This window comes from Chelonoidis abingdonii, chromosome 11, assembly GCF_003597395.2.
Source record: "Chelonoidis abingdonii isolate Lonesome George chromosome 11, CheloAbing_2.0, whole genome shotgun sequence".
Lineage (NCBI taxonomy): Eukaryota > Metazoa > Chordata > Testudines > Testudinidae > Chelonoidis > Chelonoidis abingdonii.
In genome coordinates this window covers 57,658,332-57,686,261 of record NC_133779.1, presented here as the reverse complement: position 1 = coordinate 57,686,261, position 27,930 = coordinate 57,658,332, and the positions used below count along the sequence as shown (strand labels likewise).

The following is a 27,930-nucleotide window of genomic DNA, read 5'->3' as shown; positions in this document are numbered from 1 at the left end:
CCCACCGATTCCCCAGCCTGTCCCTGGGCCTGGATCCTCCATCCCTCTCCTTTCCCCACATCTCTGTCTCCTCCCGCTCCCAGCCTGATCCCCCACATTCCTCTCTCCACTCCCTTCCAGGCTTGTCCTCCCATCCCTGTCCCCTTCCCCTTCCTGGCCTGGATTCCCCATCCTTGTCCCCCATTCAAGCCTTATCGCCCCTGCCCCAATCCAAATCCCCAGCCTGTGCCTGGCCTGCCCCCCCCCGCCCCCATCTCCAAGCTCCAGTTGCCCCATGTTGTATTTTGATGACATTAAATGACTCCCCCTGGGGAAGCAAAGCATCTGTGAGCCTCTCACACAACATGGAGGCGGGGGTGGGGGGGTAGAAGTCAGGACTCCTGGGTTCTATTCCCAGCTCTGGGAGGGGAGTGAGTCTAGTGGGTTGGAGCTGGGAGCCAGGACTCTTGGGTTCTATTCCCAGCTCTAGGAGGGGAGTGGGGTCCAGTGGGTTGGAGCTGGGAGCCAGGACTCCTGGGTTCTATTCCCAGCTCTGGGAGGGGAGTGGGTTAGAGCAGGGGGCTGGGAGCCAGGGCTCCTGGGTTCCATCTGTGGCTCTGGGAGGGGAGTGAGTCTAGGGGGTTGGAGCTGGGAGCCAGGACTCCTGGGTCCTATTCCCAGCTCTGGGAGGGGAGTGGGTTAGAGCAGGGGGAGCTGGGAAGTAGAGGGTTAATATCATGGGGATTTCACTCACATTATCATCACTCCTGCAACAGAAGCGGACTCATCTGCACAAATTACCTCAGACTCATATTCCTGGGATTGTGTATACAGAGCACTCAGATGCAGCCACATCTGGGGTGGGGCAGCCGGGGGACAGTTCACCTGGCACTGGGATGCAGTTGCTGCTGGGGAACAGCCACACATATTGCTGCACGGGGACAGCTCACCAAGACCTGGTATGCAGCTACCTCTGGGGTGGGGCAGCTGGGGAACAACCTCACATAACGGCACACGAGGCCGGCTCGCCTGGCCCTGGGATGCAGCTGCCTCGGGGGCGTGGTCCCACAAATGCAACTGTTGTTTGTCAGCACTCTGAAGACACTTAGCGGCTGCCAAAAGAACAGCTGGGACTCCCCCCGAACAGGTTACCCAGGGAACCGTGTCACTGGAGGGTTTTAAGCCCAGGCTGGACACACCCTGTCAGGGCCGCTCAGGGGTCCCTCGGCTCTGACTTGGCACTGGGTACTGGCCCTGAGGCCCCCTTGAGGTCCCCTCCAGCCCCACGTCTAGGAAACCTCCACGCACGACATGGCCCAAAGGGTGGAGCCTCCCCGGGAGCTCGGTGGCCTGGCTGCCATCACACCACGTTGCCAGCAAGCTTGAGGCAGCGGCCGGACAGTTCCTCCGGTAGCTCAGCCATGGCACCAGCTCGTCCCCAGCCCGCTGCTGGGCAGGGCATTTCTGCCAGGCTGACCCAGAGGTTCCAGAGTCAAATCTGCCCCCGCCCCAGCCTAGAGCCAGAGGCCACCAGCTCCCCTTGCATGGGCCTCTCCCGCTTCCTCTCCCTCCCCTGGCTGGGTGCCAGGCCCAGCCACTTCTTGGCCAGGCAGGCAGCCAGAGCTGTGGAGCAGCCGGGGGTGCTAGGAGCCCAGGGCAAGTACAGCCGATCATAGCAGGGGCGCTGGGCAGTGGGGGAGAGGGGGCGCTCTCTGAGGTGCATCAGCCACAGAGCGGCTGGGGGGCTGCGAGCTTGGGGCTGGGGCAGACGGAGGCTGGGAGGATCACCATGTCTGATGCTCTCCTGCCACAGGCATGGGAGAGATTTACTAGCAAGGGGGGAGGCAGAGATGGAAGGGGAAAGGTTTCCTGTGAAAAACTGGCTCTGTGGACCACACCTCCCCCATGCTTTAACCATCCCCCCTCCCAGAGCCATAGAGAGAACCCAGGAGTCCTGGCTTCCAGCCCTCCCTTCTCTAACCACTAGACCCAACTCCCCTCCCGGATCCAGGGAGAGAAACCAGGTGTCCTGGATCTCAGTTGTTCTCATCCTGAATGTGAAACTCTTCATTCTTTTCCTCTCCTTCTCTCTCTTTTCCTCTCCCTCCTTTAGTTGCTGTGACGGCTCCTGTCCACACTGCGCAGGCTGGGAATAGGCACCCGCTGCCCTGATGGAGGAAGGGCCCTCTGGAGTCATCCTGCTTACGCAGATCATACCCCAGCCCCATTCATCAGACTCCTCTGCCCTACTGCGGCCCCTGCAGAAGTTCTACCAGGGGGAGCCGCTGGCTCTGGGTGTGAGTCCAGCATGGCCGGGGGCTGGCCTGCAGAGGGGACCCAGGAGGACACAATGAGCCTTTCTGGCTCCTGCTGCTGCCTGGGCCATTAACAAGAGGCAGCTGCTGCCCTTGCTGGGTGCAGTTGCCTGATTAGCTTGGATGGAAGATGCTCAGGCTTTTAGGTGCAGGGGGTCCTGTCCTTGGCCACAGGCTGTCAGGTGTGGCTTTGGTATAGTGCTGTGGCCCTGAGGATCCCAAAGTGCCTTAGAAATGTGGGTGGGGATGATTGTCTCTATAATACAGAGAGGGAAACTGAGGCATGGAGCTAGGTGAGTGCCTGAGTGGAGACTTACAGCGAGTCAGGGTCAGGATGCACAAGACCTGACCTTCTGAGCATCCTCCTCCCCTATGAGAGCTGGAAATAGAAGCCAGGAGTCCTAGCTCCTCTGCTGTAACCCACTAGACCCCCCCACTTCCCTCCAGAGCTGGGGATGGAACCCAGGAGTCCTAATTCCCAGCTGTTTTCATTAGGCATGTTCCACTTGGGAGCATGAGGCAATGACATTATTTTAATCCATTACTTCTGTACTAAGGTGATGGGAAATATAGACGAAAACAAAGGTAGATGCTTATCTAAGTTGATTAGTTAGGTAGAGAGATTTACTAAATGCTTAATTCAGTAGTTTAATTGTATAAGTACTGAATAACTGTAAAAAGAACATCATAACCCTGAGTAACCATCTAATGGGGAATGAATAACCATGTAGTAAGCACAGAGCATCTTTGCGATAAGGACTGAGTACTAATGTAGTAAGAACTGAGTAACAATGTAGTTGAGTAAGGAAACAATTTAGAGTGAGTAAGGATATAGTAAGAACTGAGAAATAATATAGTAAAGACTGGATAGCCATCTAGTAGGGAATGAGTAACCATGTAATAAGGACTGAGTAACCATCTGGTAGGGAATGAATAACCATGTAGTAAACACAGAGCATCTATGCAATAAGGACTGAGTAAGGATGTACAGTAGTAAGAACTGAGTAGGCAGGACTGAGACGCCATCTAGTAGAGAATGATTAACCATGTAGTAAGGACTGAGTAACCAAATAGTAAGGACCGAATAGCCACATAGTAGAGACTAAGGCCCAGCTTTACAAAGGTGGCCAATGTTGCAGAGAGGTGCAAGTAGGACTTACCAAGTCTTACACAGGTCAGGTGCCTGCAGCTTATGGAAGGTCAATGGGAGTTAGTCATTTAGCTCTGGCACTTTTGTCAAGCCCAAGAGGCACCTACCTGCATTCAGGTGCCTAAATACCTTTGGAAATCTTGGCCTAAGTAGATGTGTAGCCATATAATTATCATCCGTATCTCTTAGTAGCCTTTGTCATCCGTCAATCTCAAAGTACTTTACAAATGAGGTATCGAGGGGAAACTGAGTCACGGGGAGGATAAGGGACTTGCCCATGGTCACCCAGAAGGCCAGTGGCAGAGTTGGGAATAGAACACAAGTCTCCTGAAGTTCTGTCTAGAGGCTTTATCCTCTCATGAATGACAAACCAAAATACAGAGACTCTGTGTAGTAGAGACTGTGTCACCATGTAGTAGGGATGAAGTAACTGTGTAGTAGGGATGGAATAATTGTGTAGTAAGTTTCCCAGAATGCAGCTCCTGGCCAGTAACACGTTATTCCCCATGGTGTCTGGGCAGATCACACAGATATTCACGGGCATTGTGCTGGTAGCTTTCGGCATCATCCTGACCCTGGCGAATGAGCACCATCTAATAGTGATACAAATGGGGACTCCCTTTTGGACTGGGATCCTGGTAAGTCCTAGTGGTGGGGGCTTTGGGGTGTGTGTGTGTGTGAAAACAAGGAGGACATCATCTCCGAATCCTCAGTGTAGGGCAGTTTAGCCAGCCAGTGCCGTGCCCTGAAGCCGGCTTCCCGGAGCATGGCCAATGATCTTTGGCAGCCCAGCTGGCACTGCCAGGGGTGACGGGGTGGTGACTCGGGGAACTGGCCATGGGGCTAGGAGAGCCAGGGATTGCCTGCTGACCTGCTGGGCGAGATCGCATGTCCCCGCTGTGAGTCCTTCGGAGTGGCCACTGGCTGTGTATCTGTGCAAAGCCTCGACCTATCACAGAGGCTTCTTTGGCACCTGGATCCCTCCCCCATCTTCAACTGAGTCCCTGTGGGGCATACAGAGCCTCTGGCATGGGGGGAAAGGGAAAAATGGGGGGTTCCAGAACCCCCTGGCATGGAAGTAGGGGGCACATAAGGCCCTTGGCATGGTGCGGAGGGGTCTCTGGGATGCGTAATGAGCTTGAGAAATGTGTGCTCCTTCCCCCCAGTGTATTGATCCTCACTGCCTGTGAGGGAGGGAATGCCATTATACCTAATGCATGGAGGGGAAACTGAGGCACCAAGCAAGTGGGGGGGCACTGGGATAGTCTCACCTGTTGGGCAAAGAGTGGGCAGCAGCCTTCACCCATTTCTGCTTTCCCCACAGTACATCATTTCGGGGATCATTTGCGTGGAAGCTGCCAAGAACCCCAAGATCTCACTGGTAAGGAACAAGGTTTTTGTCCCCTGTTTCTTGAGCCAGTTGTAATATATTGGGGTTTCCCCCCCAGGGAAAGTTAAATGAAACATGAACAATTTGGGGTGGGGGGTGGGGGAATTCACTGCAAATTCCAATGGAAAATTTTGACTTTTTTCCCCAACACTGAAAATTCACATCCCAAACCTGCCCAAACGGCTGAAAATTGAAACATTTTACCCCAAAACAGTAACAAAAGGAAGAATTTACAGGGCGAAATTGCCCAAAATTGAAAAATTTCAGCCCAAAACAGCCACCAAAAAATCCCCCCACCTCCAGTTTTTTCAGACTTAAACAGCAGCCCACCCCAAACAGCTGAAAACAGCCAATTGGCTGCTAACATTTGCCCAAGAAAGAGAGCAAATTTGTAGCTGGAAGCTGCTAAAAAGTGCAGGGAAAATGAAAAATGTCTACTTAAAATTGCCCCAAAGCCCAAAACGTCACCACTGAAAACTGCCGCAATTGGCTGAAAGCCGCCTATTTCGGGCTGAAGATGGTAACAGGGAACGGAAGAAGAGCTCTGGAGATCTTTCCCCGCCTTGTCTTGCTAGACACTAAAACCTTCACCGACCTGCTGTACTATGGAGGCTGGGCACGGGCCGAGGGCATCTGGAGGGGTGCAGGATTCAAGGGTGGGAGGGCGCCTGAGGGGGGATGCAGGGCTGGGAGGTGTGGGGTGTGTGGACGACATAGCTGATGCCTCCTCTCCCAGATGCGGGCCCTGCTGGGTATGAATATCCTCAGCGCCATAGTGACCGGAGGGGGCATCATCTTCTATTCGCTCTCCTTTGCCTTCTACTACCCGTACACAAACTGCCAGTGGATCAAGTCGTCCCAGTCCTGCACGCCGATCTCCCATGTGCCCACGGTGAGTCCAGCTGCTCCCTGGGCCTGCCCAGCTCTGCCCTGCGAAGCCGGGGTCACTGGTGCTGTCCGTGACCCTGTTCGTTAGGGCCCTGGCCCAGGAGTTGGGAGCCATTAGGGGGCACCATGCTGCAGAGTGAGGCAGGGGAGAGGGAGGCTCAGCAAGGGGCACTGTGCTGCAGGAAGCGGGAGGCTCAGCAGGGGGCACTATGCTTCAGGAAGTGGGAGGTTCAGTAGGGGGCGCTGTGCTGAGGGGAGCGGGGCAGGAGGCTGAGCAGGGGGCGTTGTGCTGTGGGGAGCGGGAGGCTCAGCAGGGGGTGCCATGCTATGGGGAGTGGGAGGCTCAGCAGGGGGCACTGTGCTGTAGGGAGTGGGAGGCTCAGCAGGGGGCGCTGTGCTGAGAGGAGCGAGGCAGGGGGCTGAGCAGGGGGCACCGTGCTGCGGGGAGCAGGGGGCTCAGCAGGGGGTGCTGTGGGGGGAGGCTCGCAGCGGGCGCCGTGCCGCCGGGGAGCAGGGGCCTCAGCAGGGGCGCGGGCCTGTGGGGAGTGGAGGCTCAGCAGCGGGCACTGTGCTGCGGGAGCAGGGTGCAGGCAGGGGAACGCTGTGCTGTGGGGGTGGGCAGGGCTCAGCAGGGGCGCCGTCTGTGGGAGTGGAGGCTCAGCAGGGGGCGCTGTGCTGAGAGGACGAGCAGGGGCACTGAGCAGGGGGCACACCGTGTGGGGCAGCAGGGGCTCAGCAGGGTGTGCGTGGGAGTGGGAGGCTCAGCAGGGGCGCTGTCTGCGAGACAGGGGCTCAGCAGGGGCGCTGTGCTGTGGGAGGGGCTCAGCAGCGGGGCCACTGGTGCTGCAGGGAGCAGGGGGCTCAGCAGGGGGCGCTGTGCTGTGGGGAGAGGGAGGCTCAGCAGGGGCGCCGTGCTGTGGGGAGTGGGCTCAGAGGGGGCCGCCGGGGCGGGAGAGGCGGGTTCGCGGGGCGCGTCTGTGCTGTGGGGATGGAGGCTCAGCAGGGGAGCTGTGTGTATTGTCGTCAGTCCCTTTGGCTCTCCCATGGCCAGGATTACCATGTTTGGGTGCCATGATTCTCCTTTCATCTTCACATCCTGAGTTTTGCGTCTCCATCTCCAGGGCTGCTTTCGGGGCAACAACACGTTGCGGCCAGCTACAATGACATGGTGACAGACCTCTGTTCGAGGGATGTGGGGGCTGGGAGCCAGACTCTGGTTCATATCCCAGGCTCAGAGAAGGGAGTGGAGTCTAGGGTTAAAGCCAGGGGTGAGGACTCCTGGGTTCTATCCCTGGTATGCTGAAAATTTCTCCATAGCATCCTCAGGTTGAAGGCGACCTCAGGAGGTATCTAGTCCAACCCCCTGATCAAAGCAGGACCAACCCCAACTAATCATCCCAGCCGGTCTTGTCAAGCCTGACCTTAAAAACCTCTAGAGGAAGGAGAGTCCACCGCCCTAAGTAACCCATTCCAGTGCTTCACCACCCTCCTAGTGAAATAGTGTTTTCTGATATCCAACCTAGACCTCCCCCACTGCAAGTCAAGACCATTGCTGTCAACACATCTTCTTTTTAGGTCAGTTGACAGATGTAGGAACCTCGCCCTGCCCCCGTACTTCCCTAGGGGAGTTATTCCATGAACAATTTGTGTCTGTGCACTGCCCTATGGGGCTGCATGGGAATGTGGGGGGAAGGAGGGAGGAGTAGGGGGTACAGGGGAATGTGGGGGGCAGGGGCATGGCTGTCCCTAGGGCTGTCCCTCATGCTCTCTTCCTGTCTCTCTCTCCAGTCTGTGGTGATTTATCAGAACATGGGGCCCTCAGCTGCCCTCGCCAATGACCCCCCCAAAGTCCTGCCCCCTTACCAGGATACCCAGACCCCCTGAGCCGTGCCCTATGCCAGCTGCCAGCCAACCCCAACCATTGCGAGCTGCTGCTGGCCCTTGAGTGGCCCCCAGGGGGCAGCGCAGCATCTTGGCCAGCACCATGGATAGTGACGACCAGGACTTGCTCTGGATGGTGCCATCTACACTAATGGTGTGACAGCTTCCTTCTGCGGATTGAGAGAGACAGCGTGAGACTGCAGCGTGGCAAATACAGCTTCTTTCTTTCTTTCTTCTCCCCTGCTGACAGGATCTGATTCCTCTCTGCTGCAGATTTGCCCCTGATCTCCCCACACCCAATAAACGTGTTCCATATGAACGACCAGCCCCAGTTTCTGCCTCACTTATTCATCAGGATCCCCTGACTTGGTAAAGGGAGAGGGGGAGCCCAGGCACAGCCCTGGCATTGTAGGCACTGCCGAAATGCTGGACCTGGGGTGGGCACCTGAGAACAGGTGAACTCAGTGCATGGCACACACCCGTGGCGCTGAGATAAAGGCAGCGAGCTGAGAACAAGTGAGTTCGGCGCATGGCGCAGGCCCGTGCTACATACGTTTAGAGCTCTAAATCTGGTACAATTTGAGCAAGGGGTTCCCGAGAGGCAACCCTCCTCCAAGAAAACAGCATTTCTTAAGGTTAACAGATTCTCCCTATTCTCTTTGCACACAGGGGTCAAGCCAGGGGTTGGCTCCTGCCCCAAGTGGGCTCAGGCGCTCGACATTTACCCCGGCTAGTGCGTGGCACCAACTTGCCCCTCAAGGGAGCAACGCTGAGCACGGGGTTCACCCAAGAGCCTGCCCCTGGAGACGGGGGCATGGCTACCGGGCATGTGCCAAAGGAATGATGCGGAGCCGGTGGAGCCAGTGTGCCCAGGTGGGCAGCCAGCCAGGCTGAGCTCCCTGATCTGGTGGAGGTTAAAGGAGCATGTTGTGGGCATAAAACCTGAGTCAGCTCCAGGCACTGGGAGTTCAAATACAGTCATGGAGTGAAATTGGGGGGTTGGGGAATAAAGCTGGTGCTGAGCTGTACCTGTGTTAAAGGCGGCCGGGGGGATTTGGGCACAGTGGTAAATCAGGAAGGGCTCAAAGGAACTTGGAGAAGGGAGTGAACATTAGAGGGAGAAAGGGGGGGAGTGGAAGTGGTTATGGGGAGGGGGCTGGGTGGAAGGGGACAGGATTTAAGAGGGATCAGAGGATGGGGTGGGGATTATGGTGACACTCCTCTGTGGTAGTTCTGAAAAAGTGGGGGGGGGGCAGGCTCAAGTGGTTAGAGCAAAGGGGCCAGGACTCCTGGGTTCTCTTCCAGCTCTGGGAGTGGAGTGGGGTTGAATGGTTAGAGCAGGAGGCAAGGAGATGGACGTTAAGGGCAGGGAAAGTCTTCCCCTCCCCCCAAGTCTGGCTTCCCCTGGAGAGAACTGTTGAGAACAAGCTGTTCTCTGCCTGGGGCAGGAAGTGCCTGGCCTGGAGCCGCCCGGGGAGGAAGAGGAGCTAATGAGAGTGGGGAATGGGGATCCGGGCCCTGGAGGGTTAATATTGAGCCATGGTTTAGCAATGACTCCCTCTGCCAGTAACTGTGACCCTGGAGCTGTGCTGAGCCCCCTGCAGTGCAATGTCCCCCGCCCCACTCCCTGCAGCGCGATGTCCCCTGTCCCACTCCCCGCAGCACAGCACCCCTGCCCCACTCCCTGCAGCGCAATGTCCCCTCCCTCACTCCCCGCAGCCTGGCGCCCCACTCCCCGCAGCACAGTGCCCCCGCCCCACTCCCTGCAGCTCGATGTCCCCTGCCCCACTCCCCACAGCACAGTGCCCCCTCTTCACTCCCTGCAGCGCGATGTCCCCTGTTCCACTCCCCGCAGCACAACACCCCTGCCCCACTCCCTGCGGCACGATGTCCCCTGTCCCACTCCCCGCAGCACAGCACCCCTGCCCCACTCCCTGCAGCGCGATGTCCCCTGCCCCACTCCCCGCAGCACAGTGCCCCCGCCCCACTCCCTGTAGCGCGATGTCCCCTGCCCCATTCCCCGCAGCACAATGCCCCCGCATCACTCCCTGCAGCGCAATGTCCCCTCCCTCACTCCCCGCAGCGCAATGTCCCCTACCCCACTCCCCACAGCACAGTGCCCCCGCCCCACTCCCTGCAGCGCAATGTCCCCTGCCCCACTCCCCACAGCACAGTGCCTCCGCATCACTCCCCGCAGCGCGATGTCCCCTGCCCCACTCCCTGCAGCGCGGTGCCCCTTGCCCCACTCCCCACAGGACAACATGCCCTAGCTGTGCCCTCCTCCATCGTCGGGGTTACTGGCAGAAGGCGTCATTGCTAAATCATTGCTCAGTATTAACCCTTCAGGGGCCAGACCCTGGCCTGTGTCTGTCACACCATAGGGCCAGTTCCTTGGCTTCCCTACATCCCCCACTCTTCTTAGTTCCTCTTCCTCCCCTGGCCAGGCTCCAGGCCCAGACACTCCCTGCCCCAGGCTAAGAACAGCTCGCGCTGCGCAGGCCCCTCCAGACAGCGGGGGCTCAGGGAGCCGGGGCCCATCTCTGTGGGGACCCAGGCATCAGGTGACACTCCACGACAGGACAAGAAGCAATGGGCTTAAACTGCAGCAAGGGAGGTTTAGGTTGGACATTAGGAAAAAGTTCCTAACTGTCAGGGTGGTTAACACTGGAATAAATTGCCTAGGGAGGCTGTGGAATCTCTAGCACTGGGGGTTTTAAAAAGCAAATTAGACAAACGCAGGTCAGGCCTGGTCAGGCTGTTACAGTCCTGCCGTGAGTGCAGGGGACTGGACCAGATGGCGCATCGAGGTCCCTTCCAGTCCTAAACTTTTAGAATCACCGAACAAAGCAACAAACCCCCAAAAGAGTCTAATCCGCTCCTCCCTTAAACATTAAAGACGATAAAGTCATTGCGGAGAAACTAAATAGATTCTTTGCTTCAGTCTTCATGGCTGATGAAATTCCCACTGAGCTGGCTTTTGTAGGTGACAGATCTGAGGAACTGTCACAGATTGAAGTGTCACTAGAGGAGGTTTTGGAATTAATTGATAAACTCAACATTAACAAGTCACCGGGACCAGATGGCATTCACCCAAGAGTTCTGAAAGAACTCAAATGTGAAGTCTCTGACAACAGAGGCTAGGAACCATCTTACCGCTCCTGGCTATAGCATTTATGGACTTTACCCATGAATTTATCCAGTTCTCTTTTAACGCGAGTTATAGTCAGCGCTTCAACCTTCTCAGGCAAGGAGTCCACAGTGACTGTGCGCTGCATGAAAGAAGCGTCCTTTTATTTGTTTTAAACTGTGTGCTATTAATTTCCATTTGTGTGACCCGTTATTGTTGTATGGAATAAGTAAATACCTTTTTCTTATCGACTTTTCCAATCATTCATGTTTTATAGACCTCTATTGTATACCCTTAGTCCCTCTTGCCAAGCTGAAGAGTTCTAGCCTCTTTATCTTTCCTATATAGGACCCTCTCCAAACCCTTGATCATTAGTTGCCTTTTCTGACCTTTTCTGTGCTCGATATCTTTTTGAGTGGAGACCACTTTCTCTACACCGTATTCAAGATGGGCGTCCATGTTGTGTCATAAAGGCATAGATATTCTCAGTTTATTCTGTCTTCCCTTTTTATGATTCCTAACATCCTTTTGCTTTTTGCCGCCTCGCACACTGCGTGGAATCTTCAGAGAACTATCCATGAATGACACCAAGATCTTCCTGACTCGTTGCACATTACCCACATATTCGTATGTATGTCGGGTATTTTTCCGAATGGCATTATTTACATTTATCCACAAAAAGTTCATTGCCATTTTGTTGCCCAATAAAATGTATTGGGCAACAAAATGGCAATGAACTTTTTGTGGATAAATGTAAATAATGCCATTCGGAAAAATACCCGACATACATACGAATATGTGGGTAATGTGCAACGAGTCAGGAAGATCTTGGTGTCATTCATGGATAGTTCTCTGAAGATTCCACGCAGTGTGCGAGGCGGCAAAAAGCAAAAGGATGTTAGGAATCATAAAAAGGGAAGACAGAATAAACTGAGAATATCTATGCCTTTATGACACAACATGGACGCCCATCTTGAATACGGTGTAGAGAAAGTGGTCTCCACTCAAAAAGATATCGAGCACAGAAAAGGTCAGAAAAGGCAACTAATGATCAAGGGTTTGGAGAGGGTCCTATATAGGAAAGATAAAGAGGCTAGAACTCTTCAGCTTGGCAAGAGGGACTAAGGGTATACAATAGAGGTCTATAAAACATGAATGATTGGAAAAGTCGATAAGAAAAAGGTATTTACTTATTCCATACAACAATAACGGGTCACACAAATGGAAATTAATAGCACACAGTTTAAAACAAATAAAAGGACGCTTCTTTCATGCAGCGCACAGTCACTGTGGACTCCTTGCCTGAGAAGGTTGAAGCGCTGACTATAACTCGCGTTAAAAGAGAACTGGATAAATTCATGGGTAAAGTCCATAAATGCTATAGCCAGGAGCGGTAAGATGGTTCCTAGCCTCTGTTGTCAGAGATGGAGATGGATGGCAGGAGAGAGATCACTTGATCATTACCTGTTAGGTTCACTCCCTTGGGGACACCTGGCATTGGCCACTGTCGGTGGACAGATACTGGGCTAGATGGACCTTTGGTCTGACCCAGTATGGCTGTTCTTATCTTCTTATGTTATTGCAGAGAGAGGGTCAGCTAGTATCTGAGACATGGGCTACACTATAGAGTTAGGTTGACGGATGGCAGCTTACGTTGCCTTGCCTCTGTTCAGGTCTACGCTCCAACAGGGCTTCCGCTCACATGACTCGCCGGCTACGCCGACCCAATAACGCCACCTCTGGGAGAGGCAGAGCGCTTAGGCGGGTGTAGTTAGGGCGACACAGTGGCTGTGAAGACACTGTTACATACATCTCCTGGAGGCTGTCAGCCCTGCATGGGCCTCACAGCCAGAGCCCTGCCATCGGGACTGACAGCTGGAGCCTGGCCAGGCTGAGAGTTGGAGCCCTGCTGCTGGACTGACAGCCGGACCCCTGCTGCTGCCCCCAGTGAGGGATGGGGGCTAGGAGAGCTGGGGGTTGCCCCCAGAGCTACCACTGGCCCGCTGGGCGAGCTGGCGTGTCCCCTCTGTGAGACCTTGGGGTGGCCACTGGGTGTATGTCTGTGCAGGGCCCCGACCTATCACAGGGGCTTCTCTGCCCCCCCATCCCCACAGCAGCTGGATCCCTTCCCATTGTCACTAGGTCTGGTGAAGTGAGGCCTGACACGCCGCTCAGTGGCTTGTCCTTGTCCGTCTGTCTTTGTGGGTGTTACAGGATAGGGTTTGAACTCCGCATCTGATCAGCCCCAAACTGTCAGGGAACAGACCGGGCAAAAACCTGTCCATTTTGGGGGCACCAGAAAAACAGAAGGGAAAAATGGTGAGGGACACTAGAGTCACTTGCATGGGGAAAGAGTGGGGGGATCTGGTGCATGGAGTAGAGGGGCACACAGATCCCCTTGCTAACCTGTTCTAGTGCTCAGCTCCCCTTGGAGTTAGAAAGTTGGACCTAAAATCCACCCTCAGTGTCACCTGCTGGGGATTAACCATCACTTCTCCTCCTATTTTCGCTGGACAAGGAGAACAGCTGACCCCCAGCTGGGTCAGAACAGCCCTGGCCCTATTCAAGGACTGTCATCAGTGCCCCGCTTTGGGGGTTGAGAAATCTGCCTTTTCCAACAGCAAAACATCCCTCTGGAAAACCTCCCATCAGCTCTGGATAGAAGCCCAACGCTCAGCCTGCACCACAGCCCGGTGTCTCCAGCCCTTCTTTTGGGCAGGGGGAAGGAAATGATTAATCTCAAGAGGTCCTGCTGGTGAGCAGCGTATTGCCTGCAGCCTGCTGACAGGAACCATTGTGCACCAGGCAAAGAGGCGCAGGGGAACTGAGACACTGTCCAGCCCCTGGTCTGCCTTTTCTTACTTCGGCTCCAATCAGGGCGGCGATCATTTCTGGAGCTTCCCAGGAGGGGCCCCTTGTTTACAGGATGGGGTCCAAGCTCAGCTCTTTCCTGACGGAGTGAGAGCCAGCTGCAGAGCCAGATGGATGGAGGGTGAGCCGGAGGCAGGATGGGATTGGGGAAGGGGATTTGCCGTGGCTAGGTCTCTCCGGGGGGCTGTCGGTTAGTGGAGGGGTCAGGGATTGCTGCGACGGGGCAGACGGAGCTGGGAGTTCAGGGGCACGAGGGACCTGCGTACAGCACACACGCTGATATACACACACACACTCAACTTCCCTATTAACAGACACACACGTTGCCCCTTCTGACCTCAGCGGCTAGTCTAAGTAGGGTGCTCGGGGGACGCCCCAGGTAGAGGCAGAAATCGGGGCTAGCCAGGGATTGGCTGTGACACAGGTTTGTTTATTTGCAAGCAGTGTACAAAGTCCCGTGTCTCTGCACCCAAATCAAACAGTTGCTCAGCTTATAGCACCCCCAGGCTCCACAGCTGGCACCAGACCTGAAAGGTCCCGCTCCAGCTTTTTCCAGGGTCACATTGTGCAGACAGGGACCCGCCTGGCTTTTCTAGCCTCTGCTTCTGCCTCTCTCTGGTCTTGGCTGACCTAGCTACAGCACTCAGGGCTGTGGAAAATTCCAGGCCAGGAGCTCTGGCGCTCGGTCGACCTCACCCCCGGTGTGGACACTGCCAGGCCCATGTTAGGATTTTCCTGCTGACCTACCTACCACAGGATTCAACACAGCGATGGAAACCCCCACCACAGACGTTGGAAGGGCCTGCACGAGAGTGCTGGAGCCGCGCAGCTGTAGACACCGCTTGTGTGTGAGCTTAGTGTCTGGGTGTTCTTGCACCCAGCCCTGCTCAAAACAATACTCAGCCAAAAACTGTGTGTGTGTGTGTGACACACCTTTTGTCTTTACTGGGGATTATGTTCACAGCTATGTTAATGGGAGGGTGAGTTCACATCTGTCACTCTGACCAGGATTTTAACCCAAATTATAGAGGTTTCATCCGGCTCATCACTCACACACACACACACACACACACACACACACACACACACAACAATGGACACAAACACACAGTCACACTCCTGCCACACTCGCATAGACATGCATATTCACACAAACACACTTAGAGAGAGACAGACATATACAACAGAAACACACATTCACATTGTCTCTCTCACACACAACCTCTCTCACACACACCCACTGAAGCACACTTACAGATACAGCAAGCTGGCAACCACAGAGATGCAGCATGGACACATAGACAGTCCCATGCACAGACAGTCAGACACACAGAAAGTCATGTGCACACTGACATGGACAGATGGACAGTCCCACCAGACAGTCAGACACATAGAAAGTCACATACACACACAGAGACATGGACAGTCCCTCTCCCCACCCTCAGTCAGACACATAGAGAGTCATATGGATATATGGACAGATGGACAGTCCCACCAGACAGTCAGACACACAGAGAGTCATGTGCACATATGAACAGTCCCACCCACAGACACACACATCTTAGTCCATGGTGGAAGCTCAATGGCTCAGAACCTGGGCTCCTTACTGGGGCTCTGGCTCTGGGTATAACCACAGTGTTTTGGGGGATCCCCCCACATTCTGTATCACACCTGGCCTGTACATTTCTCCTGACTCCCAGGTCCTCTCCCCTTTCTAGACCAGCTTCCCTTCCTTTCATGGCCATCTCCACCGGGGCCCCTGCTGAGCCCCTACAGCACGGCCTACTGGGGGTTTATCTCCTGCCCACTCCGGCTCCAGGTGGGGCTGCTAGTCAGGGCATCTTTCTGGCTCTGTTTTCACTCATCTCCGCTCAGTTCTTGGGACCCCTCAGCGGGGGCTCTGCTCTTTACTAGACAAGAAAAATGGCACAACACTCCATGCTCAGCCAGAACCAAGCTCAGCCCTGCCTCTCACACCATCTCTATACCCAGCCCAGTGGGTTCTTCACTACCATGGAGGTTTCCAGTGGAACCCAGCCTGGGCCACGGGGGGGTGGGGTGGGGAGTTGAGAGACACACTGGACTCCACAGCATCCCCAGCTGCTCACTGAAGTGATGCCAATGTGGAGGGGTAGAGCTAGGGTGATGATAACATGACCTGGGAGGAGGTGGTTTGGGTGGGAAATCATCCACCTGAGTTCTAAATGGATCATTACCCCATTCCCTCCTGGCAGAAAAAGAAGAACTTGAATTTTCCCTACACTTTGATTAGATTGAGACTCTTTCCAGACTGCGCCACACTGAATCCTCCTTCACTGAGAAGCTGGTTTGTGCAGCTCTGGAATTCTGCTGTGATGCTGGTGTGAGAGGTGGGATACTAGTGTTAGCCAGGGGATACTGGTGTTAGCAGTGGGATATTGGTAATCAAGGTGAGATATTGATATGAGAGGTGGGAAAATGGTGTGAGTGATGGGAAACTGGCATCAGTCATGGGATATTGGTGTTAGCAGTGGGATATTGGTAAACAAGGTGAGATACTGCTCTGAGAGGTGGGAAATTATTGTGAAAGGTGGGATACTGGGGTCAGTCATGGGATATTGGTGTCAGTCATGGGATACCGGGGTTAGCTGCAGGATACTGGTTTGAAAGCCATGAAACAGATCTGAAATGAGGGACACTGGGGTCAGTGGTGTGAAAGGAGCGAGACTGGTGTTAATACAGGTGTCAGTGGTGGGATACTGGTGGCAGAGAAGTGGGATACTGGTATGAATGGTGAAAAACTGGTGTTTGCTGTGGGATCTTGGTGTCAGTGGTGGGATACTGGGGTGAGAAGTGGGAAACTGCTTTTAGAAATGGGATATCAGTGTCAGACAAAGGAACAATTATCCTATCGCTCCACTGCCACATAGGGGGAAGGGGCAGGTTCATGGGGCACAGGCCATGGGAGCCATTTTTTGTTCAGTAGCGCCCCCTGCTGTGGGTGAAAGTGATGGCGATATTAAAGGGGTTAACTAAGGTGATATTAACATGCGGGTGACTGGGCACCGCAAAGAAAATCCTGACCTGTATCTCCCCCAGATAGGGCAAGAGGTGATGCAGATGAGCTAAGGGTGGGGGTTATCTGTTATCCTGGGGAAGCGGGGGTGTCTTTTACCTCCCCAATGCCCTGTCGGCACAAAGAAAGCCCAGCTGTTATCTCAGCAGGGTTCTGTTATGGCCACCACCATGACAGCCAGCTCAGCCGGCCCCATCACCATCATCAACAAGTTCATCACCCAGCCCCACACGGCCAGTGCTGCCAACCCAGCTAAACTGCAGCCCCTGGAGAAGTTCTACAAGGGGGAGCCACTGGCCCTGGGGGTGAGTATCCTGTGGACTAAAAGGGACAATTGCTTTTGGGAGGCTTCCCCACCCACCTGGGACAATCAGCCAATGAGAGCTTGTTCTGATGATGTTGTGGTTTGAAGGTGGTGTCCTATTGGCCAAAGGATGCTGGGGGGATGGAATTCCAGAGACCAATTCCCTCCAGTTCTTAGGATACACTGGGTGGGCGTTTACATGATCCAGCCCTGTCCTCTTGCTGCCCCCACGTTTGCCCGGACGCTAGCGTCGTGCCAGGGAGGAGCCTGGCCCAGTTACCCCAGAAACGCCAGCATCGTTCTTGCAGAGAGGGCAGCCAGCTGGAGCCAGCGTAATCCCCTGACAGCAGGCGCCTAGTCCTCCTGTACCTGCCAGACCATGGGTCGCTGCCCCTGAGCTCAGGCAGTGCCGGTGCGTCCCCCTGACCATTGCTTTCTAAGCCCAGAGCCCCCCAGGCCAAGCACCTGCATCCAGCCTGTCTGTATTTCATCATGTCTGACTTCCCTGGTGGGAGCCATGGGATGGTTCACAGGGACTGTGGCTTCTGCTGGGATAATAATGCCCCAAATTTTGCGATGATAAACCATAGAAACATTAAATTTGCCTCCCTCATGTCCCAGATCAGACCCATGGGCCCATGCAGCCTGGTATCCCCTCCCCTCCCTGCCAACATAACTCAGATCCACGGGCTCATCCAGACTGGTATCCTTCCCCCTCCCTGATGACCCGGATCAGACCCATGGGCACTTCTAGCCCACTATCCTTCCCAGCTCTCCCTGCTGTGTCAGATCTGACCCTTAGGCCTACTTACCCCTTCCCTATCATAAACACCTAGTGTGTCCCTTGGGCATCTCCCTCAATCTTGCTCTATGCCTCAGTTTCCCTACCTGTACAATAGTGATAACAGCACATTTCTGTCTCCCAGGGGAGTTGGGATGGGGAGGATCAATGCATTAAAGACTGAGACTATGAGAGGCTATGGTGATGGCAGGGCCATCCCTAGGGGGGGCGGTGCGGGACCCGGGACATCAGTGCCAAGTTTCTAATCTGCTGGGGGGTGCAGCCCCCTCGCCCTGCCCAGGCCCCGCCCCCACTCCACCCCTCTCTCCAAGGCTCCACCCCGCCTCTGCTCCTTCCCTGCCCAGTTCCATCCCCTCCCACAAGCATGCTGTGTCCTCCCTCCCCTCCCCTCCACTCCCTCTCAGCACCTTCTGATGCTGCAAAAATCATCTGATACATGGCAGGCGATAGGCGTGGATTGCCAGGGCCAACCGGTGGGCAGGAGGCGCTAGGGGAAGGGAGAAGTTCTGGTGGCGGGGGCTCCTCCTCGTCCCCCCTGCCCGCTTGCTGCTCGCCTCCCCATTTGCCTGCTCATCCTGTTCACCCACCTGCCTCCCGCCTAACCTCCCCACCCGAGTGGGGCCCCAATTTGCTGTATCCAAGGGATGGCTCTGGATGATGGGCACCAGGTAAATCCCCAAGACAGAGGGACCTGTTAAGAGCACCAAGGGGAAAGTGACCCCTAGCGAGCTTGGGGTGCAGTGATGAAATTCTTGGCTTCACTTCCCGGTAGATTACCCAGATCGTAGTTGGAGCTGTGCAGCTTGCTGTCGGGGTGATGATGGCTATGGTCAGCTCCTATTTCTGGATATTGGCATTGAGTGTGCACGTCCCAATATGGAGCGGGTTGCTGGTAAGTCTCCACCCCACCCTGCCCTCTGCCATTGGGTCACATGTAGGAGCAGGGAAGGATTGGAGCACGCTCAGTGCAGACAGACCCTTTGGAGATTCTAGCTGCCAAACTCTAACACATCTCCACGGAGCATGTGCAAACGGAAAGTTTTCAAATGCTTATAATTTGGCCAAATTTGAGTGGACTTTTTATGATACAGCAAAAGGCACATCCTTGTCCTCAGGGTGACCTCCTCCCCCACCACATTTCCAGGCCCTGCTCCAAAACACGCAGGCACTAGAGCTTCTTAATGAAATGGTTGTAAGAATTATTTTTACCATGGGCAAGACAACATATTTTCTCCAGCCTCATTCTCAGCAATGGCTGAATGATTTGGATTGAAATTTATCCCCCAAATTGAGCCTGCAGCAGGCTGAGAATGGGAAATTTCAGCCCTAATAGTTAATGCTTCGCAAAGTTATCAGCACCCGGAAGTAGGGTCTTATAATGGGATGTGTTGGGCAACCTTACTGATAGGTGGCGCTAGCAGCAGACCCTGCAATAGGATGTATGGGGCTCTAATCACACCAGGCAACTTGCCAGGGCACAGGAGAGAACTATACAGACGTGCAGAGTCAGGCTGTGGGTGGATCAGCACAGATGTTGGTTCCCATGTGACCACTAGCCTTTACCCTGTCTCCTGCTGGACTACCTCTCCCAGGTTCATCCTCGTCTAGTACTTCCCAGCATGCACAGCACCTATCCACCCCTGCTGTGCTCCATGAGTGCAAGACACAGGCACAACTCTGCTTCTAACCTTTTCTCTTTCCCCGTGGCAGTACATCATCTCGGGGGCCCTCTCAGTGGCGGCTGCAAAGAATCCCAAGATACCACTGGTACAAACTGATGCCTCAATTTCCTTCCTATATAGCTATCTATCTATCCCCATACACCCCCTCTATCTATCTATCTATGTTGGAGGGAGGGATAGCTCAGTGGTTTGAGCATTGGCCTGCTAAACCCAGGATTGTGAGTTCAGTCTTTGAGGGGGCAATTTGGGGATCTGGAATGAGAATCTGTCTGGGAATTAGTCCTACTTTGAGCAGGAGGTTGGACTAGATACCTCCCAAGGTCCCTTCCAACCCTCATATTCTATGATCTATCTGTCCCCACATACCTCCTCTATCTATGATGGGTTAGATCACAGAAACCCCCCTGGGAGCTGCCACTTGATATACCAAGACTACTTCTGCCCCTGCTTTCCCTGCCAGCTCAGGAGACCAGCACCCTGTCCTGCTGAGCCGACACTCCTGTCTGCTCCAGCAAAGATTCAGGATCTGAATTACTTGCCCCAAAGCTGCAGGTTTACCTGAAAGCAACTCACAGAAGCATTCCTGTCTTTTAACACTCAGATGCCTAGCTCCCAATGGGGTCTAAACTCAAATAAATCCATTTTATCTTGTATAAGCTTTACACAGGGTAAACTCATAAATTGTTCACACTCTATAACACTGATAGAGAGACGTGCACAGCTGTTTGCTCCCCCAGGTATTAACACATACTCTGAGTTAATTAATAAGTAATTTTATTAACTACAGAAAGTAGGATTTAAAGTGGCTCCAAGTAGTAACAGACAGAACAAAGTCACCAAGCAAAATAAAATAAAATGTGCAAATCTATGTCTAATCAAACTGAATACAGATAAGATCCTCCTCAGTTCCAGAATGCTCCCTTTTACAGGCGAATCTCCTTTTAGCCTGGGTCCAGCAGTCACTCACACCCCCTGCGCACTGGCCTTTTTTCCAGTTTCTTTTAAGTATCCTGGGGGGTGGAGATGCTTTCTCTTTAGCCAGCTGAAGACCCTGTGAAGGGATCTCCCAGGGGTTTAAATAGACTTTCTCTTGTGGGTGGAGGCCCCCTCCTCACCCCTATGCAAAGCCCAGCTGCAAGATGGAGTTTAGGACTCACCTGGGCAAGTCACATGTCCATGCATGACTCACAATTTTTACAGGTAGCATCCATTGTTTACATGATACCTTGAACGTCCTCAAATAGACTTCTTTTGTGGATTGGAGCCTTCCAAGATCCATTGTCCTTTAAGTGTTTCTTGATTAGGTACTTAACTTCAGCATTCCTTTCTCCAGGAACTGACCAAATGCTCTACTCAGGGTATGGCTATACACGGCAGCGCTTTGAAGTTTCGTGTGTGGTCGCAGCGCCAGCGCTGGGAGAGAGCTCTCCCAGAGCTGCACGTACTCCACATCCCCTACGGGTGTAGCTTGCAGCGCGCTGCGGCACTGTTTACACTGAGGCTTTACAGCATTGTATCTTGCAGCGCTCAGGGGGGTGTTTTTTTCACACCCCTGAGCGCGAAAGTTGCAGCGCTGTAGAGCGCCAGTGTAGCCATGGCCTACGGTTATTTAGAAATCAAGCCAGTACAGAGCCAACATTCATAACATTCATAACTTTGAATACAAAAATGATACATGCATGCAGATAGAATTAATACATTCAGTAGATCATAACCTTTATGGAGATATGTTACATGGCATATGTAACATAAAACACATTTTAAGCATATTTCCACAAAGCCTTATGGGAGGTACCATCTAATCTATCTATCTATCTATCTTATACCCACAATCACTCATTCTTTCCAAAGTGGTTGGAATTATTTGAAATGTACCTCAATCCAGCGTCGTGATTTAGCCCCTAAATGTTCCCGTCTGAGCAAGGGTTTGGCCATTAGGCTGCACTGCTACAGCAATGGGAGTTAACATTGTGATCCCAGTAATGGAATGTCATCGTGTGGGCTCTCCCCACAGCCAGGGTGGGGGTGTCTTCCCCGAGAGGGGCTGGGCTCCATACCATGTTGTCTGCGTGTGTCCAGCTGGGCTCTCAGTGCACGTCTCTCTCCACCGCCGTCTCCCATCCAGGTGAAAGGCAGCCTGGGAATGAACATCATCAGTTCAGTGTTGGCTGGATGTGCCATGATCCTGTACCTGATCAGCTTGATAGAATCCAGGTATCAGAGCATCTGTGTCTGGTATCCAGAGAAGTGCATCACTGATGTGAGTACTTGGTATCGCAGCATGAGGGCAGCGCTGCCAGTGCATCCATCCCCCTGCTCCTACGGGGACCAACCTGCCTCCCATGGCCACCCGTAGGGACTGCCTTACCCAGCTGGCAGCGAATGGGCCATGGGGCCTTTCCCCTCCAAGGGTGCTGGCTCTGATCCAGCCCCAGGGCAAGGGACTGGCTGTCTCGGGGCAGGGTGGAGGTGTGGCTGGCTTGGGGGTGCGGGAAATGGGAGATGGGGCCTTTTCCATTATGGGGATGCTGGCTTTGATCCAGCCCAGGGCGGGCACTGGCTGGCTTGCGGGGCAAGGTTGAGGGAATGGGACATGGGGACTTTGCCTCTTAGGGAATTCAACAGTTTCCCATTGGCAGAAGGTAACCACGGCCTGCATCGCGGTTCTGCTCCTGTTCACCTTCCTGGAATTCTTTGTCTCCATCTCCACTGTGGCCTTTGGGTGCAAAACCATTTGCCGGAACAGCTACAGCGAAGTGGTAATGATGTGTCACCATGGGGCGTGTATTAATGACAGAGACGGTGGAGGGGAGAGGGGTCTAGTGGCTTACAGGAGGAGTGGTGGGAGCCAGGACACCTGGGTTCAATTTCCATTTTGGGGATGGGAGTGGGATCTAGTGGACTAAAGTGTGTGTGTTTGTGGGTGGGGGGGAGACTGGGAGCTAGGACTCCAGGGTTCTATACTGGGAGCACATCACTGGGGTGCTGCTGGGCTGAGAGCAGGACCGGCGCTAGGGTTTTGAGCACCCTAGGCGAACAGCAATTTCGCTGCCCCAGCACGCTGGTCCCGCGGCTCCGGTGGAGCTGCTGCAGTGCTGCCTGCGGAGGGTCCAGTGTGCCAGCGGGCGGTCCACCGGAGCCGCGCGAGCAGCCAACCGTCCGCAGGCATGACTGCGGCAGCTCCATCCGAGCCGCGGACCAGCGGACCGCCCGCAGGCACCACTGCGGCAGCTCCACGGGAGCTGCCTGCCGCCCCCTCCTGCGGCGCCCTGACCCAGGGGACACCCTGGGCTGCCGGCTGCCGCGGCGGTGCCCTGACCCAGGGGACACCTAGCAGCAGCGGCTGCTCAACCATTTACAAAAAATTTGGGGGCGCTTTTTGGCACCCCCAAATTTCAGTGCCCTAGGCAACCGCCTAGTTCGCCTAAATGGTTGCACCGGCCCTGGCTGAGAGGCACACTTGAGTCCTATCCTGATAGCTTGTCCTCACTTTTTCCTGCAGTCTGTGGTCATTTACCAGAACGTGGTAGCTCCAGATGATCCAACTACTGCCACCAACACCCACACTGATGCTGTTGCCTGCACTCCTCCCCCTTACAAGGACCTCGCCACCCCATGAGCTGTTCCCTAGGGCAGCCACTGCCTGGATCACCAGCTCCCTACATACTGTGCCCACCTGTGCCTTGCTGGAGACCAAAGCAGCAGAGTGGGAAGTGGTCATAGCTCCTCACTCCTGACACTGAACCTGCTGACCCCCATGCACTTATCACACTGCCGATGGCGAGAGACATGTCCCTAAAGATGCCTGACCCACAGCATCACACAATCTATCTGCCGGTCTCCTGGCCCTTTCCGTCCTACCCCTGTGGATGGGATTTCAGCCCCAGGTCCCACACTCTATAACATGTCCAGGCTGCCTCCAATAAAACCTTTTTCTCTAATCATCCAGCCCTGATTTCCTTCGCTTCTGTGTTCAGTGGGATCCCCTGATCCTAAGTCCCAGCCTGTTGGGGGGATTATCTGGACTGTCCCTGATGCCCCCCACTAACAGGACCAGTGTGCACTGGGGCCCAGGATGAGGTGCGTGGAGAGTGATGGGAAGGACAGCAGGAGGTTGGGTGGCAGGGGTGACTGTGAGAGCAGCTTTGGTTGGGGCTGTTGGAGAGAGACAGAACATGCAACAGAAAGAGAGAGAAATTACCATCCTGGCTCCCAACCTCCCTGCTCCAACCCACAATGATTCTTCCCCATTCCCCTCCCAGATCTCCCCACCCTTCAGTGACCTGGGACCTCCCCTGCAAGAGAACTCAGCAGGATGGTTCCCAGAGCACCTACTGATTGCCCCAGTCCCCGAGCCCACCCTCCCCCGAGCTCGCTTGGCCTCATCTGGCTCTGGGGCAGGAGACATCTGAGCTGGGAGCCCAGCCAGGAGCCACAGGGCCCATTCTCTGAAGCCTCAGAACTTTTCACCTCAATGACCATCACTGATCTTTGACTGTATCCTCAGGCCTGGTGCCTCTAGGCCTGCTTCTGTGCTCCAAAATCTAGGAACCTGCCCTGCCTTCATTTAGCACCAAGCTTTTAGGTTTGGTCTCATTCTCCACAAGGGACTCAATTCTTTGGAATGGGGCGGGGCCTCAGGTGGAGAGGGAGTGGAGTGCTCCTGGGTTAAAATAAGAGTCAGCGTCTATGGATCTGGGCTGAGGTGGATATGCACCGGTGTGTGATGCATTGAGGCAGCCCATGGAAGGACCTCATGCCCAGTGTCCCAAAGTTGTGTACAAAAAAACGACAAGGCAGACTTACCCTGTGTTGAACAACCATGCTCTGGGATGGAGAATGGGACAGGCTGGGGTGCGGTTACAATTGCTAGGAGGGATATGAAGCCATAGTTAATAGTAAGAGCTGTGAGGTGCTCCTTGGTCACTGGAAATTCTCCTGGTTTCAAGCCTAGCACACCTTCTCCAAAGCTAGAGAGGGTTTTCTGGGGGAGGGCCTGTCTATTTTGCGCTCAGGGTTGTGGGATCTGTGCAGAAAAAAGTCTGAGAGCTTGTTAAGTATTGGGTTTGGGTGCTGGTTCTGTGCTTAAACCCACCTCCCGACTGTGGCTTTCTAGTGCGAAAAGACTGAAGTGAACCATGCCTATGGGTTTTTCCCTAACTCTGTGCAAAGAAATGTGATCAGGAAGCTGATTATTTTTTAAAAATTGTCATTTTGGGAGGGCTGTATATTGAAAAACCTGTTAAAAACGGACTCCGAATTTGCATCACAAACCTTGCCATGGCCTTTGAACCAGCATGTTAAATGTCAAGATAATCTGACTAAGCATCTGGTCTTCAGAGAGGATTGAAAACCTCTGTCTCTCTGCAAAAAAGTGCAATAAGCATGTTGAAATTTTAAAAATGGGTCATTGAGGAGAGGACTGTGTCTCTGGCCAAATGATGCTAATTTTGCACCATACATTTTACCCTGGTCCCTTAACTGATATAGTAATTTTCAAACTAATTTGACTGTGCATATGCACTTTAGAGAGATTTGAACTGTCAAAAAAGCACAGCAAGAAAGTTGACATTTAAAAAATGGGTCATTTTGGGGGGTCGTATCTCAAGAACTCCTGTATAAAATGACCCTAGATCTGTAACAAAAACTTCCTTCCAGACCTTGAATTGTGTGCCAATTTTCAAGGTGCTCAGACAATGCACATGGATTTTAGAACAGTTTGGATATCCCCGTCTCTGCTAAAATGTGTCCGAAAGCTGAAATATTAAAAATGGGCTATTTAGAGGGGCTGTATCTCAGGAACTCCTTCATCTAATGACTCCAAATTTGCATCACAAACTCGGCCATGGACCCTGAACCAGCATATCAAATTTCAAGATAATCTGACTAAGCGTGTAGGTTTCAGGAAGGATTAAAAGTCTCTGTCTCAGTGCAAAAAAAACGCATGATAAGCAAGTTGAAATATTAAATATGTGTTCTTTTGGGAGGGGTGTCTCTCAGGAACCCCTTTATTAAAGTGCTTCAAATTTTCACTGCAAAGTTTATCCCAGGCCCTGAAGTGGTGCGCCAGTTTTCTAGATGCTTGGAGCATGCATATGGATTTTAGAACAATTTGGATGTCCCCATCCCTGCTAAAATGCCTAAGAAAATTGAAATAAAACAAAGGGTCCTTTTGAGGGGCTGCATCCTGAGCAGCCCTTTATCAGAGGACCCCCAATTTGCTCCACAGACTGTGCCCCAGGCTGCCAACCCACACGACAGCCTTTGAGTTTATCGGCCTGCGTGTGGAATTTTTTGGAGCGGTTTTGGCACAAGCCCCGTGTCATAAACAGATAACTAAGGGATAATGTTTCTTTTACCTGTAAAGGATTAACAAAGGGAACCAAACACCTGACCAGAGGACCAATCAGGAAACCGGATTTTTCAAAACTCAGGGAGGGAATTTTTGGGTGTGGTTTTCCTTTGCCCCTTTGTTCGTCTTCTGTTGCTCTCTCAGCTATAAGAGGATCTCTCTCCAGCCTTTCTAATCCTCTGTTTCCCAGTTGTAAGTACAAAGGTAGAAAACAATAGGCTTTTATATGTTTTGTTTTGTATTTACATGTGTGTAGTTGCTGGAATGTTTAAATTGTATTTCTTTTGGAATAAGGTTGTTTATTCCTTTTTTCTTTTAAGCAATTGACCCTGTATTGTCAACTTGATACAAAGACCATGTTTATGTGTTTTGTTTTCTTTCTTTTATATAAAGCTTTCTTTTTAAGACTTGTTTGAGTTTTTTTCTCTGGTTAAGGCTGAGGAACGCAGGGAGGGAGAATTCTCTTTGTGTTAGATTTACGGAGGGTGAATCTGTGTAGCCTCAGGGGAAGAAGGAGGGGGGGGAAGGTGAATTGTCCTCTCTGTTTTAAAATTCAAGGAGTTTAAGTACAGTACCTTCCAAGATAACCCAGGAGGGGGAGCCAGGGAGGAGGTAAAGAGGAGACAAGGGGAAAAGGTTATTTTTCCTTTGTTGTGAGACTCAGGGCATCTGAGTCTTCGGCCCCCAGGAGTTGTAACCAGGACCAGCCTGGGATTTCTTGGCTGTCACGATATCAAATCTAAGCTCTATTAATGGCTTAGAGTTTTATTCTAGCTTCTCATTTCTGACCGCTAAGTTCAAATCTCAGTGGACGCTACGACAATAAACATCCATCTGAGCTCTCAAGCACCCTGCTGCCGCATGGGATCTCCAGTCCTTCCAGGGCTCCCTGCTTGAAGGGTCCTAGTCAGTACTGAATCAGCGGCCAGGCAGAGCCCAGCTTTACGGGAAGAGCTTGGGTAATCTGGGTGCGGGATGTGTTGAGAGATGTTTGTTGTGTAGCTAGCTATACTGCTTGGCTGTGTAGAATTGCTGTGTGTGATGTGTGTGTGACTGTTTTATATTGAACGTATGGTGTGAATGTGTGTGAAGAATTTGCGGGATGCTGAACTGGTGTGTCTGTGATTGTGTTGTGTGTAGGATTGAAAACATGACAATTCAAAATTCAGCTTGTTTCTAGCCCCCCTGCTTCCTCCTTCCAATATTATCATAATAATAACCAGCAGCGACTCACTACATTCGCCAGGCTTATTTTTGTTGCTGGGAAATGGCAGAGACTCTGTCAGTCGGAAGGCTGGCCTCCCTTACTGACCCCCCCATCAAACCTTTCCTGCTCCTGGCCTGGAGCACACCCTGTCTGATTTCCCCTGTTTTACACGCGAAGCTAGGCTGAGAAGGAGTCAAAGATGCCCTGGTGAGACTGCCCTCCTGACAGCCCCACGACTCCAGCCCTGAGCCAGCCACCCACTCCTCACGTTGCTGATGGCACAGCCGGTGTACCTGGGTGAACTGGAAGGCCAGGTGTGGAGTAGGTGACCAACACAGCATGAAAATTAGGATTGGAATGGAATAGACCTATATAAGAAAAAGACCGCCAAAATCAAGGACTGTCCCTATAAATCTGACATCTTTCCCCTAGTGGAGGAATGAGATCTCCTGGATTACTGGCCCTGCTGTAATATGGATAAAAGCGTCCGCGCTGATTTCCAAAGGAATGTTTCTATTTAATAAGGATTCCTTCATACGGACTATTGCACCCGCTTGTATAACTGTCTTCTTTATAGAATTTTGTTATGAATTTGTTAAACAGACCTTGTTGTGTTTATGTAGCAGAGCAGATGAAGCTCTACCTAACACCTTGTGGTGAAATTGTGGCAAGTTGTGAAAAAAAAAACTTCAGGCTGTTCTTTTTGCATTAAGCACACCCACCCCACCTAGCATGCCCAAATATCACTTTGCCTGCTGATTCCCCAGTTTCTCTCTTTATTGAGCAGAAGAATAAAGTATTTTACCCTGATTTTTGAATCAAGGAACGAACTCTTTATGACAGATAACTCGCCATCAACTAAGTTGAAACTCACTAGCCAATATGTGGTTTCCAAAATTGAAAAAGTTCTGGGAAGTATTGCATTGA

The 27,930-nt window shown here is 52.9% G+C and overlaps 1 pseudogene; it reads left to right on the top strand.

Annotated features, from left to right (window-relative positions):
- Positions 1 to 617: 617 nt before the first annotated feature.
- Positions 618 to 23,392, top strand: LOC116834270 (uncharacterized; annotated as a pseudogene).
- The last annotated feature ends 4,538 nt before the right edge of the window (positions 23,393 to 27,930 follow it).